This window comes from Chionomys nivalis, chromosome 2 (assembly GCF_950005125.1).
Source record: "Chionomys nivalis chromosome 2, mChiNiv1.1, whole genome shotgun sequence".
NCBI lineage: Eukaryota > Metazoa > Chordata > Mammalia > Rodentia > Cricetidae > Chionomys > Chionomys nivalis.
In genome coordinates, this window is record NC_080087.1 from 68,831,999 (window position 1) to 68,849,113 (window position 17,115).

The window sequence follows — 17,115 nt, forward strand, 5'->3', positions numbered from 1 at the left end:
GCTGGTCAGATGTAGGCCAAGTAGGAGAGAGAGAGAGAGAGAGAGAGAGAGAGAGAGAGAGAGAGAGAGAGAGAGAGAGAGAGAGAGAGAGCGAGAGAGCGAGAGAGAGAGAGAGAGAGAGAGAGAGAGAGAGAGAGAGAGAGAGCGAGAGAGCGCTTACTTTTTCAATGTCCTTTATATATTTTGGTTGCCAGCAGAAGTTGGGTCCCTGATTTAAAAAAAAAAAATGTATCTTTTCACCTTGACAAACCTGGATTGATGGTGGATTTTCTTACTTCACATGATTTAATTTTCAAAAGTCCCTGAGAGTTAAATTCTAATGTCAGGATTTTAGTTGTTTCTGGATATGGTCAAGTTGAATAGCTATAGCAACATCCAAGACTAAAGAGCTGAGAGCGATCTCTTACCTGTAGTGAGCATGGAGAACATGGGAGCCATTTCCAAAGGAATGTTTTCCCTAAAAAGCGGAGCAAAGGGAATTTCTGGACATGATACTTGGGAGATCTGCCTATTTCTCAGCTTCCTCATTGAATAAATCCACTTCTGAATGTGCTCACAACTTTCAAGCAGAGACATTTGGGCTGCATTCTTAGCTCAGCGTTTTAAGATACCTAAGTTATAATAATACGTAAGTTATAATAATATCAGAAAGAAATGCCTCTAGCATGATCCTACTTTACAACAATGTCTGAGTCCTGAGTGCTGGTATTACAGGAATACAGTATCACAACCATCTTGAAAACTAAGTTTGCAGGACAGTATCGTACAACAACTACTCTGACCTGAGAGTCTCCTTCCTGATCTGAGGTGACTTAATAACTCCTTGTGTAAGTGAGGGGTACATGCTTAAGGCCTTTCAGCAAAAGGGAAGATATGTGCTAGTAATGCAACTTAGATCCTGTTGCTAAATGGCCCAGCTTCTCTATTTCCACAGTAAGCGTGGTCATAAGCCACATTCCAGTTCATGCAAGGACACCTATCACACCAGTGCTGTCCTCACATTTGTTCTGTGTCACAGGACTGTTCTGTCAGACTGGGCAAATCTCTCCTCCAGGTGACAGGGTTTGCTTTACCTTGGTTCTGAACCAAGAATTGGGTATTTACTGGCATAATAGACAGTAAAAAATCTCATTAAAATCCATGCACTCTCTGTTCATTTCTTTATACTCTATGGAGGCCAAAAATAGCTGCAAATCAAACTCTTTTTCTCAGCCAGTAACTTCTAGTGAGTATGAGGGAGGGCTGTTCCTATACTCTTAGAGCCTCCTCATGGGTCTCCTTTATATTTTCATCCTGTCTATTTACAAAGCACTTGGGTCCTTACAATAACTTGTCATCTTTCTGACTTGAAGATACCTTGTGGATGATGCAGACTGATGCTTCACAGAGCTTTCAGAGCAGCAGATACACACTGAGCGCATGACTGAAGCTCACAGAGCAGTAAGTTCTTTTCAGCACAGGCATTATCCCTTCCTTCATCATCCATGCAGACATCACTGTCCACTGGGTCCCCATCACAGCCACTTCATCCCAGATCAGAGACTGATTAATATTGCCCACTGGTTCCTTGACTGGACTGAGCAAGACACACTGTCAGTACATCAACTGGAGCTTTCTATACTTCAGGGAGCAACATTAGAAGGGTGTGTTAAGTCTCTCTAACAATGGTAACCAAGTGAGAAAGCTTCATTGAAATTGTGTGGGCTCCAAATCTGAGCAGAGGGTTGGAGAGACTTTGATAGGAGGTCCCACCCGGCTAGGAGGAGTTTCAGTTGTTCTGAAAAGTGAAATTCTAACAAGTTCCAGTGGCCCCCACCTCAGTCCTGTGTAATAATTGTGCATGTGGTTTATCTCTAAACATTTGGAAATCTTTAGGCAAAAGAATCTATGGCCTTGTTGCCGCCTAGGGAGATGACAGTTAGAGAGGGATTTATGGTAGAAGGGACATGTTGATGGAGACTTGTGATAAATCTCCAGTACTATGGTCATCCCAAGAGATATGTCATCAGCATGGTAAATCATGTATGTGGGATTCTAGTATGCCCCTAACAGGGAACTATGATAAGGTTACCACTCTGCCTTTATCAGGTGAGGAGGCTCTAGTAGTATTTTATAGTCTCTCATAGCCTCTGAGAGGTAACTGGAAGAGGCATTGTTATTTTAGTGAATGAAGGTGTGTGTGTATGTGTGTGTGTGTGCATGTGTGTTATAGGCAACCTGTGTCCTGGAATGTGTTTGCTACATAGGAAGATTTGTGCTTGCAGGAAGAGAGTTTTAGTTCTGCTGACTGTAAATATAGGAAGGGATTCTGTGTGATATTGCAGGAAGAACAAAGATTTAGCATGGTGGGGGTTGAGGACCTGAGAAGATTGTTAAAAAGGAGATTTGTAGTGTTGAGAGGAATAGGATGAAGTGTTCAGGAGCTTGGAACAGTGTGATAAGTGGATGGTTAGAGAGCATAGACAGATGTCTTGAACCTTCATTGAGCATGAACTGTGAGACAGAGGAATAGTTCAGGTGAAGTTATTTGGAGTTAATGTCAGAATGTGAAGGCAAGAATGAAGAAAAAGAGAATGCCTTCAATATCTAGGCAGCACACTTTGTTAATCTCCAGAGTTATAAATCAGAATATACTCTTTCCATGTCATCGAACTGACCTTCATACTAACCGAAAAGAAAGGTAGTTTCCATTATATTGTCCAGAGGAATGCAAGAGGGGTATTACTGCCTGCTTGGGAAGAACAATGATAAATATTCTGCTATCTTATATGAAATCAGTTAAATTTCCTCCCTTGAGTACTGGTGTCTGAGCCATTAGGAGAGAATCTGAAGTGTGAGATGAGGGTCTGTGGCCTGGAAAGGGTGAAAGTCGAGGAAAGAGAATTTCTGAAGTGGTTTAGCTGCAGAGATGGGAGGGAGAGAGGCTGTCCCTTACAGAAAAGAAGAATTCAGAGAAAACAGCAAATTACCAACTTATGAATTACAAACCTTGGATCAAACGTAGGTCAGATATCCCCAGTGAGTCACCCAGGGTTTGTAGAACTCTCTGGAAACTCTCTTTGGTACTGGCTATGATGGCCATGTTTGTTCTTACAGTCTACCTTGGCAGTTTGGGAACTCCTGAGAAAATAGTGCACTTTCCCCTGGGGGTCCTATGGAACCATTGAGTGTCATTTCACCTGTCAGTGTTGGTTCTCCATAGTCACTGCTTTCCTTCCCAGAGTATCTTCTGTCAGTAGTGAGCCAATGAGTTCCTTTGGAAATTAAGATAAAATAACTTCCCTCAGAACCCAAGAAAAGAGAAGATGAATTGCATACATGCCATTAATACATTATTACTATGATGCAAATTTAGCAAGCATACAATGCTTCTTCCTGGAATTGAGTAAGACACTTTGTTATAGAACATATGTGTCTGTGTGTGTCTCTCTGTGTGTGTGTCTTTATTTTTTCCAGACTAAAGGCTAGTTTTATTTTCTCACAGTTCTTTTTAATACATCTCAATTCTGAAATCTGCCAACATGTCATGTTTCTACAAGATGAACATTAGACTGATTACATAGCAAAATGTCTTTATGAGTCCTTGGTTGGGGTAAATAGAAAACAGGAAATCTCAGAGAAGCCTATGTAAGCCAACCACTAGAGTTTTGTCATTTCAGATTCTAGTATGGCTTCCTGTTCATAAGATATCCTCTGGAGTCTTCATATTCTTCCTACGTCTCAGCCTGCCATTCTTCTGAAGTCTTTTTCAGGTTCAGCTTTGCCCGCAAGGAGACAGGATCTCCAATCCTTGTTATATTTGCAAAGAGAGCAGTGTTTGGGCTACCCACACACCTCATGCCTAGAGCATGACACTATTCAGCAAAGTGCCCCTGAAAGGCCTTTGGAACTTGGTAGGTGTAGTTTCCACAAATCTCAGAGTTGTAATTGATATTCGGGCCATGAAGATTATATAGACAGTGGGGGATGGGTTTGACATTCCAGCCTAGGGCAGGTTTGGGATGTTGTAAATGATTTCATTGTCTTCATCTTCTCTTCAGTTCTCAGTGGCCTATTCTTCTTTTTCTTCTTGCTCTTCTTCTGTCTCAGCTTACTTTTGCTGTACAATTTCATGAATGAGCTGTCACTATTCCCGCAAAATCTCCAAGTATCCATAATTTGGACTTCCAGAAAAGCAGTGTCTTTGTTCCTTTCAGTGTCTTTTTTTTTTTTTGTGCCCTTTGGTTTGGGACTTTTGGCTCTCAGAGTGGTATAGAGTGACTCCAGTGACTTCTTATTGGTGCTGCTTAGCCTGAACTGGCTCTTCTAAGGTCTCACTACAATTCATACATAAAGTTACCGGTGCAGATTTCAACCTTTACAGACCCAGGAAAGCCAAGTACTCCCCCAGAAGGAGAATTTAGAGAGGGCAAGATAGGTTCTAGCATGGGTCAAGACACTACTTGTCTCTTTCAGCCATCCTTGAGAGGTACCATTATCCCAGAATTCTCAGGGTCAGTCTGAATCTTCCCAAAGAGCAAATTTATATCCCGAAGGGGTTTCTCCCTTTCTGTGCAATAATGGATGTGCTCCAGCAGCATCTCCAGGTATTTCTTATACTCTGCACCCTTTCTTCCTTTAGGAATGTCAAATAACTTGTCAAATTTACCAAGTATGTGATGCAATCCAGTTTCCCAGATGCCATCTGGTTAATGTAGTTGAGGTAGCACTCGTGGAGATCAAGATCATGACCATATCCCTCTTCATCTGTGAACTCCATGAAGTTTTGTCCCTCCTCACTTAGATTCTTTTAAGCTTCAGGCGCTACTCAGATTCCACTGACATTGCACACAGATCTCATTTGGTTGTTTCCAGTGAATTTTTTCTTTCTGTTTCAGTATATTATAGTATTCAGAAAACTCATCAGGTCCTGAAATAGCATTGAATTTCTCCTTTCACATTCCATATTTATTATCATACAAACCCCCGAGGTTCTCACTGACATCCATGTACATGTCTTTCATGGCTCAAGTGCAGAGATCAGAAATGACCTCATCCCAAAGCATGGATTTTTAGTAAGCATCCCTCTGGCAATGATGTCCATGAGCCATTCCTTCTCCTCATGATATCTCTATTATTTATTGCTCCAAAGTTATCTCCATTTTCCCCTGACTGTGGCACTTAAATTCAGACCACCAATAAGACCAGGATATATTTCAGTGGCCACAGACAAGGTATCACAGTCCTTGAGATTCAGGTATGAAACCATCCAACCCCAGTGTTGATTCTAGTTTCACATTCTTTGGGATTTCCATTTAATATGGGAGGCAGGAGAGAAGATGTTAATTATACCTACATCTAATGGAAAGTCTCTGCCCTCATATGGGTGTGTCTGTGAAAAGACAGTGAAGGCTCAGACTCTGCTGAAACAGGTGAGCTGTCCTAACTTCTTGATTTCACACTGAAGACTCAGATTATTTGTGTAGCATTGATATGTCATGACAAGGTAGAATGTCATGTGGCAGCTTTTTTGTTTGTTTGTTTGTTTTGAGACAGGGTTTCTCTGTAGCTTTGGAGCCTGTTCTGAAATTCATGCTGTAGACTAGGCTGGCCTCAAACTCACAGAGTTCTGCCTGCCCTCTGCCTCCCTGAGTGGTGTGCTACCACTGCCTAGCTCATGTGAAGCTTTTGCATCAGAGCTTTGTCTGTCTGTCTCTTTCTTTCTTTCTTTCTTTCTTTCTTTCTTTCTTTCTTTCTTTCTTTCTTTCTTTCTTTCTTTCTTTCTTTCTTTCTTTCTTTCTTTCTTTCTCTTCCAGAAAGAGTTTCACTATGTAGCTTTGGTTGTACTGGAATTAACTACGTATGCAACAGTGGCCTTGAACTCACAGAGATCTGCCTGCCTCTCATTTCCCACGGCACTATCAGAGTTTTCTGTTACATATTTGTCCAAAATCAGTGCTATCTTAGAAGGTAGTGCATGTAAATGTGTCAAGGGTAACCAATGACGAAGATTTTATACATGAAAAATATAGACGAGAATGTAACTATGGAAATCAAGAAACCTCATAGAGGAGGCACCAGGGAGAAGCTATGTTACAGGATAGTGAGGTGTCAAGACTGTAAATCTCTGAGAGTCTCATTTTAAAATTAAAAATCGTCAGTTTAAAATTTCCAGTGATGTAATTAACTTTCTATCTCCTCAAACACTCCAATTTCCCATGCAACAGTACTCACAGAATTATTTCATCACATCAGTCAATTAACCATAGCAAACTAATGCTATAATACACAAGATTTTTAACTCCAACTGCTTTATAAAGTAGATCCATGATCTATTTTAGTCTAAACACAGAATAAAAGTACTCGGTGTTGGCATGGATTTCAGATTCCTGATCAGGATCTCTATCATGGAGTGTCTTCACAATTACTGTTATGTTGAATTTGTGTCTTCTTCCATCTTGTTTCATACACCTTCTTCACCCTGAATGAGGTCTGAGTATGCAGGATGAGGATCTGGTCACCTTGACGACATGATTTATTTATGATAGCCTAAAATCCTGGGTGCTCACTGGGAAAGTGAAGTTAATGAAGTAGACAAGCACTGTCAACAGAGGTCCATGGTGAGACAGATTTACAAGGAACATGGCCTAGGTCCTTTAATATTGTGAATTCTGTATTAAACCTAGCCAGGTGATGGTGGTGCATGCCTTTAATCCCAGCACTTTGGAGGCAGAGGCAGGTGAATATCTGTGAGTTCGAGGTCAACCTAATCTACAGAGTGAGTTTCAGGACAGGTTCCAAAGCAACACAGAGAAATCTTGTCAAAAAAAAAAAAAAAAAAAACAGACAAATAAGCTAACAAACAAACAAAAACCTGGAATCTATGCAGAATTTGCCAGCTGAGGAAAACTAATTTAAAAATTAGGGTTTGTTTCAGGAGGTCCAATTTATTTATTGTTGTTTTTAGTTTCTGTGCTACTGGGGTTATATTTAGGAAGTGATCTCCTGTACCTATGCATTAAAGACTACTTCCCACTTTCTCTTCTATCAGATTCAGTGTGATCAGATTTATATTGAGGTCTTTAATCCATTTGGACTTGAGTTTTGTGCATGGTGATAGATATGGATCTATTTTCATTCTTCTACAGGTTGACATCCAGTTATGCCAGCAGCATTTGTTGAAGATACTTTCTTTTTCCCATTGTATAATTTTAGCTTCTTTGTCAAAAATCAGGTGTTCATAGATGTGTGGATTTATATCCATGTCTTCGATTCGATTCCATTGATCTCTCTCTCTCTCTCTCTCTCTCTCTCTCTCTCTCTCTCTCTCTCTCTCTCAATATGCCAGTACCAAGCTGTTTTCATTACTGTAGCTGTGTAATAGAGTTTGAAGTCAGGGATGGCAATGCTTCTGGAATTTCCTTTATTGTACAGGATTGTTTTGACTATCCTGGGATTTTGTTTTTCCATATGAAGTTGATTATTGTTCTTTCAAGGTCTGTGAAGAATTGTGTTGGGATTTTGATGAGAATTGCATTGAATCTATAGATTGCTTTTGGTACGATTGCCATTTTTACTATGTTGATTCTCCCAATCCAAGAGCAAGGGAGATCCTTCTATTTTCTGATATCTTCTTCAATTTCTTTTCTCAAAGACTTAAAGTTCTTGTCAAATAGGCCTTTCACTCCCTTGGTTAGTGTTACTCCGAGGTATTTTATGCTATTTGTGGCTATTGTGAAAGGTGATGTTTCTCTGATTTCCTTCTGAGCTTCTTTATCATTTGTGTATAGGAGGACGACTAATTTTTTGGAGTTGATCTTGTATCCTGCCACATCGCTGAAGGTATTTATCAGCTGTAGGAGTTCTCTGGTAGAGTTTTTGGGGTCACTTATGTAAACTATCTTATCATCTGCAAATAACGAAAGTCTGACTTCTTCCTTTCCAATTCAAATCCCCTTGATCTCCTTTTGTTGTCTTATTGTTGTTGGTAAAACCTCAAGAACTATGTTGAAGAGGTATGGAGAGAGTGGAGAGCCTTCTCTTGTTCCTAATTTTAGTGGAATCACTTTGAGTTTTTCTCCATGTAATTTGATGTTAGCTGTCAGCTTGCTGTATATTGCTTTTATTATATTTAGATCTGATCTGTGTATCCCTAATTTCTCCAAGTCCTTTCTCATGAAAGGACACAGTCAATAAGACAAAAAGGCAGTCTACTGAATGGGAAAAGATCTTCACCAACCCCACATCAGACAAAGGACTGATCTCCAAAATATATGAAGAACTCAAGAAATTAGACATTAAAATTCTAAGTAACCCAAAAAATGGGGTACTGAACTAAACGGAGAATTCTCAACAGAAGAATTTTAAATGGCCAAAGGATCCTTAAGGAAATGTTCAATTTCCTTAGCTATCAGAATAATGCAAATTTAAAGAACTCTGAGATACCATCATACACCTGTCAGAATGGATAAGATCAAGAACACTAATGACAGCTTATTCTGGAGAGTATGTGAAGTAAGGGGAACACTCATTCATTGCTGGTGGAAATGCAACCTTGTACAACCACTTGGGAAATCAGTATGGTGGTTTCTCAGAAAACTGTGAATCAACCTACCTCAGGATCCAGCAATACCACTCTTGGGCATATACCCAAAAGATGCTCAATCATACTACAAAGCCATTTGTTCAACTGTGTTCATAGCAGCATTATTTGTAATAACCAAAACCTGGAAAAACCTAGATGCTCCTTAACTGAAGAATGGATAAAGAAAGTGTGATACGTTTACACATTAGAGTACTACTCAGAGGTGAAAAACAATCACATTTTGAATTGTGTATGTAAATGGATGAAATTAGAAAGCACTATCCTGAGTGAGATAACCCAGACCCAAAAACATAAATATGGTATGTATTCACTCATACATGGATACTAGCTGTAAATGAAGGACATTGAGCCTGTGCTTCGTGATCCTAGAGAAGCTAAGTAATAAGGTGAACCCAAAGAAAACCATATATAGACCCATCTGGAAATTGGAAACAGGCAAGATCACCTGACAGAATTGGGAGCATGGGAGCGGGGAGTAGAAGGAAGTGGAGAGGGTGAAGAGGAGAGGTTGAGGAAAACTTGAAGGATTGGGATGGCCGAGATGGAAGAAGGACAGATATGAGAGCAGGGAAAGAGATATCTTGATTGAGGGAGCCATTATGGGTTTAGCAAGAAACCTGGCTCTAGAAAAATTCCCAAGAATCCACAAGGATGACCCCAGCTATAGAGGAGAGGGGGGCCGACCTGGCCTTGCCCTGTAGTCAGACTGATGATTATTTTAAATATCACCATAGAACTTTATCCAAAAACAGATGGAACAGGCAGAGACTCACAAGGGTTCATCCACTGAAGCAGTTTACCTGAGCTAATGGAAGCTCAGCCACTCCAGCTGGATTGGGAAGGAACAAGCATAGGACCAGACTAGTCCCTCTGAATGTGGTTGACAAGTGTATGGCTGGGGCAGACAGAGAGGCCACTGGCAGTGACACTGGAATTCATCTCTACTGCATGTACTGGCTTTTTGTGATCCTATTCTCTTTGGATGTATACCTTGCTCAGCCTAGATATAGTAGGGAGGGCCTTGGACCATACACATGGCAAGTTTCCTTGCCCTCTCTTGGGATTGGAGGGGGTGAGGTGGGTGTGTGTGTGGAGGCAATGGGAGGAGGGGAGGAAGTAGAAATTTTGATTGGTGTTTTGTTAAATCTAATAAAAAAAGAATTCGGGTTTGTATGTTTATTACAGTACATGTTCAGCAGGTGGCAGTAAGATGTCTTTTTGTTTTTCTAAATACTTTTTCTTGTTTAAAACATATGTTTACTTAAATATATTTTGATCATGACCTTCTTCTGCCAAGTATTTCCAGATTGTCTTCTGCTCCCTACCCATGCACTTTTATGATCTTTTACAAAAATCAAATCAACAAGCCAATAAAATAATAAAAGCCCCAAATGTAGAAAAGAAAATATATCACCTAAACAACAGCAATAACAGAAAAACTCACCAAACTATAACAAAATAATCATTGGTCATCTCTTACTGACATCAGACCTACCCTCATGTAGTTGATACACTTAGGTTTAATCTGGTGGAGAAAACTGATTTTTTCCCATTAGCAGGTATAAATGATGATAGATTTTGTTGTCAACTTTTACCCTAGTGGATAGATTTACGTTCATTTGATAAATCACACAAAGTAATACATAAAAGATTAAACAATTTTCATTTCAAAGTCAGACAGAACTGACCAACAACAGCAAGAAGAGATCCCAACAGAAGGCAAAAGAATCAGAGACCCGTTTATTCACCACTCAGAAATCCCATAGAAACACTAAACTGGATCCATAATGTAAGTGCAGAGGACATGATGCAGATCCGTGCAGGCTGTGTGCATGCTGCTTCAGTTTCATTGACTTCATATGAGTTTTGCTCATGTCAATTTAGAGGGCCTTATTTTCTTGATATCCTCCATCCCCTTTGGCTTTTACACTTTTGTACTTACTCTTCCATGGAGTTCTCTGAGTTCTGAGGAGAAGCATTTAATGGAGCTATCCCATTTTGGATTGAAAAATCCAAAGTGTCCCATTCTACATAATATCTGGCTATGAATAATATCTGGTTATGGGTCTCTATATTTGTTCTGATCTGTGGAGGAGGAAGCATCTCTGATGATTTTTGAGCCAGGCACTGATTTATGAGTAAAGCAGAAAATAATCAGGGGTCAATTTTATTACTACATATTTTCTTTTTTCCTATTTTTTGATCAGTGCTATTGGACTTTGCCTTATATCCCTGGGCTATCTGATGTCAGGCTCTTGGTCACCCAAGCAGTTCTGGATATGTGTTGTATCTTGTGGAATGGAATATAAGGCACATTAGTTATTGGTTGGTTACTCAAGCAAGCTTTGTGGGACCATTGTTCAAGCATTTCTTGCAGGTAGTACACCATAGTAGATAAAGGATTTGTGGATGTGTTTCTCTTTTGATAGGTGTAGAGCACCTTCTTGTATCAAAGATGCAGGAACATAGGGGAGAGGCCCTTGTATCCAGTGTTTTTCCCTTTAGTTTTTGTCTAGATGGCCTGTACATTGGTGGGGGTGGGTTGCTGAAGTCTGCCACTATCAGTGTCTCAGGGTCAATATTTGATTTAAGCTGTATTCGTGTTTCCTTTACAAAACTGGGTGCTCTTGTGTTTAAGGTATAGATGTTGAGAACTGAAATGCCATCTTGATGGATTTTTCCTTTAATGAGTATATAGTGTCCTTCCCCATCCTTTCTGATTAGTTTTGATTTAATGTCTATTTTGTTAGATGTTAAAATGATACACCAAGCTTCTTCTTACGTCTATTTTCTTGGAATATCTTTTTCCAACCCTTTACCCTGAGTAAACGTTTATCTTTGATGTTGAAGTGTATTTCTTAAGTGCAGCAGGATGGATCCTGGTTTCACAACCATTCTGTTTATCTATGTTTTTTTGGGGGGGGGGGAATTGAGACCATTGATATTGAGAAATGTAAATAACCGAAGACTAGTAATTCCTGTTATGTTGATGTTGGTATTGGTGCCAGAGTGTGTGTGGGTGGGGGGGGTGTCTGTGTGTCTGTATCTATGTCTATGTGTATGTTTGCTTCCATCCTTTTGGTTTCTGTAGTGTGAGATTATTTATTTATTGGTTATTCATGGATGTAGTTAACCTCCTTAGCTTGGAGTTTTTTTTTTCTAAGACCTTCTGTAGAGTTTTATTTGTAAATAGATATTCTTTAAATTTTACCTTATCATGTTTTCTCTATCTATGGTAATTGAATTTTTGCTGCATATAGTAGTCTTGGCTGGCATTTGTGGTTTTGTAGATGCTGAGGCACATCTGTCAAGGTCCTTCAGGCTATCCATTGAGAAGTTATGTGTAATTCTCATAAGTCTGCCTTTTCTGTTATTTTGCCTCTTCCCATGAAGCTTTCAGTATTCTTTCTTCTGTATTTAGTGTTTTGATTATTATGTGGCAGGGAGCCATTCTTTTCTGATTTAATCTAGCTGGTGTTCAGGATCCTCCTGTGCCTTTATAGATATTTCTTAGTTGGAAATTTATCTTCTATGCTTTTGTTGAAGATATTTTCTGAGGCACTGAAATGAGTTTCTTTTCCTTCCTCTGTACCTATTATTCTTCAGTTTGGTATTTTCATCAAAGTTACATGACATTAGATGTAACTGGACTTTATGTTGTGATCACAGAACCTGGTTTAGCCCACATGATTGGTTTGTGATGTTTCTCTGAAAGGAAGTAGGTGAGAAATGCATGTGTTTCTTTGAACTGTGACACAGAAAAGATCACATTTGGAGGTGATACTTAAACTGATCCCTGTATAGCAGAAAGACAAATAGGGTCTTTTGAAGATGTACCTCCCTCTTGGGTATGAGGATAAGTGTCATGTAATCTTCTCTTTGTGTCTGCAACCTTATAGCTTTTAGAAGACTATGCTTTCCAAATATGTAGACACACAAAGTGTGGCCTTTGAATCCTTTTCTTGCTATGAGGTTGTCAGTTCAGCAGCCCCAAAGAAATGGAACTTCCCTCCCCAGGTAATACCTTCTTTAGGGGACCTCCAGATTCTGTCATTCTCTCAATGTCATATTATAAAAGAATTCAAAAAGAATAATCTTATTTAATCATTAAAACATAAAACTAGTACTATGAAAATGGTATGAGGCAATCCATGGAACCTTTTTACAGAGAACCAGATTACAGGGAACCACAGTTCTGAAGAAAAGAGACTCATCTCCTCCAGAAGATATTAAATGGCACTAGCGCTTGAGCTAGGAGTCGAGCCTGTTAACTCCTCTCCCATTCATTCTGGAATAATAACTAGGTAGATGTCCTTCAAGCCTTTGACAGGAAATGGAAGCCACTGTGAGTTCATGAATGCAACACCCTGTGACTAGTAGACAGGACTTTAAAGCAGTCTGAATTCTGACTCTTACAATATTTTTATGCCCCTCTTCTGAGATGTTCCCTGAGACTTGGGAGCATGGAGTGTGATACCTCACAGATATAAATAGACACAATTTATGTGGAAGCACAAAAGACTGAAGATAACAAAAAAATCATGATTAAAAAATACAGAGGAAGGTATCAACAAACCTGATTTCAAGTTGTACTACAGTGACAGAACTAAAAACAGAATGATACTAGTACAAAAATAGATACATATTTGGCATAACATTGAGGAAACAGCTATAAGTCCATGAAACTAAAGACAACTAAAGAAAAGAGAGCATCTTCATCAAATATTGCTAGGAAATTTGGATCCTAACATGTAGAATACTGACCCTAGATCCCTATATCCCATCCTTCACAAACTCCATGTGAATCAAAGGCCTCAGTATCACACCTTAAAAGTGATTATAGAAAACTATGTTTACACTTCAACATAGAGATGTAGGCAAGGATCTAGTAAATAGAACTCTGGTACCAAAGGAAATAGATGAAGAGCTAATAAATGAGAATTGATGAAACTAAAAATTTCTGCACAACACAGGAAACTCTCACATTTTGGTTGTGAGCCTAACCTGTAACAAACAGCTGAGACATCTTGCTAGCCCATTTTCTGTTTGATTTTTGAGACAGGGTTTCTCTGTGTAGCCCAGGCTTTCCTGTAACCACTCTCTAGACCACGCTGGACATGAACTCAGTGGTCCACCTACATCTGTCTCTCAGGTGCTGGGATTAAAGGTGTGTTCCATCACTGCTAGACTAATTGAGTGCAGTGGCAGTGTATAGAGTACGAGAGATATGACTAGTGTTTTATAACCCAAGTGTAATAACTAGAATAGTCAAGAAACTAAAAAATTAAAATCAGAGGAAAAATAATGCAACTAACTAGAAAATGGGCTATGGAGCTAAAAAATTCTGAAAAGAAAATTAATATATAAATCATTATAAACCAATTTATAAAACTCTTCAATATCCTTAGCTATTCACAAAATGCAGATTAAAACTACTCAAGCTGAGTGTGTGTGTATATACCTTTATTCCCAGTATTCAAGATACAGTTGTTGGAGGAACTCTGTGAGTTTCAGGCCAGTTTGGCCAACACAGTGATTTCTAGGACAGCCAGTATTATATAGAGAGATCAAGTGTCAACTCCCCCCCCAAAAATCTTCCCTACCCCAAGATTACATATTAACATAGTCAGAATAGCTATCAAATATACATATGACAAGAACTGTTTATGTGTATTTTGGGAAAAGGGAACACTATTTGTGGGAGTGTTCTAGTTCAACCACTTCTGGTATTAGTCAGGAGGTTCCTCAAAATCTAGAAATACACACACGCATGCACACACGCACGCACACACACACACACAAACACAAAGTTGTGTGGCTTAGTCTTCTTGTGTGACTCCTGGCAGAGGAATCAGGGAATGTTTCTGACTCTGTTGCCTAGTCTTGGAACACTTTCCTCATGCTGGGTTGCTTTATCCTTAATAGGGGAGGAGGTACCTATTCTTGCTGCAACTTGATATGCCATAGCTAGATGATACACATGGGAGACCTACACTTTTCTGAAGAAAAGGGAGAGGGAGCATATGGGAAAGATTGTGGAGGGAATAAAAGGGAAGGGAAAACTGTGACACATCTGGGAAAATTAATTAACTGATAATTAATAAAAAACTGGAAATTAGCATAATATATGATCCAGCAATACCGGACACTCCATAGCATGTACTCAGAAGGAAGAATCTTAATCCTGACATAGAGACACTTGCACATCCTTATTTATTGCAGCTGTATTCATTTTAGCTAGAAAATTGAACCCAGGCCAGATGTCCATAAATTTATAAATAATGAAAACCTGTTTATATATATGAATATATATAATATATACATGTATATATTATATATATACATATAGCTTAATTATGACATTTGTAGTTAAATAGATGGAACTGGAAAAAATATACTGAATTATGTATCCATACTCAGAAAGACAAAACTGCCTGTGCTTTCTCATATATAGAACCTAGTTTTGAATCAGTAGATTTGTATATTTAGAGTACCCTCAGAAACTCAGGTAACTAGAAATGTGCAAATGCAGGGAAGAAGAATGGAAGAATGATCTTAAAATAATGGAGGTGTTAAATAGGAGGGTTGGATGGAAGTAGGAAGATTAAAAATACTAGTGATTTTTTAAAAAGTGATGTGGAAATATACTATTTCATATTCTGAGAATTGGGAGTGGGGAAATCAAGATAATATATGATACAATTATATTTCATTGTATACATCTATGAAAGTCTAAAAATTAATATTCGGTGGTATATATTGCATATATATGTATGAATGTATATAGGTATATAAAATAATTTGAGTGCAATTACATTACACATGGAATAATTTTTCTCCCAGAAGCCATACGTGTCAATTAAAATCCTAGTGTCAGGTGTGGGATGCCAGGCTCCAGAATGTTAGGAATGTTCCTATATGTTAGGAATCTGTGGGAAGGTAAGCCTACCCTTCTCTTAGCATGCAGGCCACCCATTCCAGTTGATTCTGTCCTCTCTCTGGAGATCTTCAGGAGTTCAGATGAAAGGCAGTCCTGCCCAGTGGTTAATGCCCTCACCCGATGAAGTAAGTTGCAGATGAATGTTGTTCTGTGTCCATCTGTCTTCCGTTCTCCCCAGAGGAAATAGGGTACTGCTACTAGAAGCCAACCCTTCTCTCTGTCATAAGAAGCCTTTTTAGCAATCAAGCTTTTAAATGCCACATTCCCCAGATCTCTGAGCACTTGAGGGCTGTTTATTGGTTATAGATAAGTTACAGCTACAGTATAGGATCTGCCTGGAGAGCTGTTCCAAGCTTGACTGTACTGGTTTTTAACTTAACAGGTAAGATTTATACTTGTAAAAGACAAAGAAGAAAAAACTGTTTGCAATAGTTTAACAGTAAAACTGACAATAGTGAAGAAAAGCTCAGTATATTTTAAAGTAGAGTTGGATTTCATACACAGTATGTTGTAACAGATTTAAAAGTACATACTAATTTAAAATATTTGAGATTTATTGTCTTCTTAGTCTAGAATAATACAATGAACAGAGCTCACTAGGACTGCTTGAAACATTTTTAACAGTAAATACATGCACAAATATATGCAGCTGAATTTAAGTTTCATACACATATAAACATACAGAGTTAAAGCTGTTTACACAAAAAGTTAAATCAAAAGTTACATGCATGCACACACACATGTATTAAACAGGAGTTGGGTAAAGCATGCCACTGCAAAACACACATGTAACAGAGTAAGGAAGAGGAAGTTAGAGACAAAAACCTAAGTAAATGGCAAGAAGAAGCCAAGATGATGACTAAGTTACATGACCTGTCTTTAGCCAAGATGGTGGTGGTCATCTGACCTACCCTCTTTACCGTTAGTCGAGATGATGGCAGTCATGTGTTAAATGGAGAAATCATATGTTTTTCAGAGCCGCAGCAGGAATTTCAAACAGATACAAATAACAAGAAATAGAGGACTCGTAGAAAACAGAATCACATCCATGTGACCAAACCATTCACACATTCTTTTGTACATGAAGTAGACAGAAAAATGACTCAGCATTGCCAATCCAGTGGCCGCGGCCATGGGCAGTAAGGGCTGGTACTGGATCCTCGCCATCCGACCTGTTTTTTCAGTTCCTGCAGGACCCATGGCAGTAGCTGCTTCCTGTGGGACCTGCACCAGACAGACTTAGCAGTAGTGGGAGGCAGCCCAGTAGAGGGAAAAGCAGACAGGTGTGAGATGCTGGCTGGAGAGAGCTTAGCATGGCTGGATAGAAACTTTTCCATCTGCCTGGTCACTGATAGAAATTAGAAAACTGCCATGTTGGTGTCTGCTGGTAGATGGTCAATTTAGGTTGTTATTTAAGTGGTATGTAGGCCGTTTTTAGTGCAAAGGCATATAAGCTTAGGAATCTATAAGTAAAACATCAAGCTTTGAGGTTTTATGGCCACGAAAAGACATGCCGGGAGGAGGCTGGACTGATAGTATTGGAAGGTTTGCCTCCCATGGCCAAGGATAAGAAAAAGACAAGACCCAAAGG

At 39.1% G+C, this 17,115-nt stretch overlaps 1 pseudogene; it reads right to left on the reverse strand.

The window, feature by feature from the left end:
- Positions 1-3,650: 3,650 nt before the first annotated feature.
- On the reverse strand, positions 3,651-16,724 carry LOC130868053 (splicing factor 3A subunit 3-like; annotated as a pseudogene).
- Between the last annotated feature and the right edge of the window lie 391 nt (positions 16,725-17,115).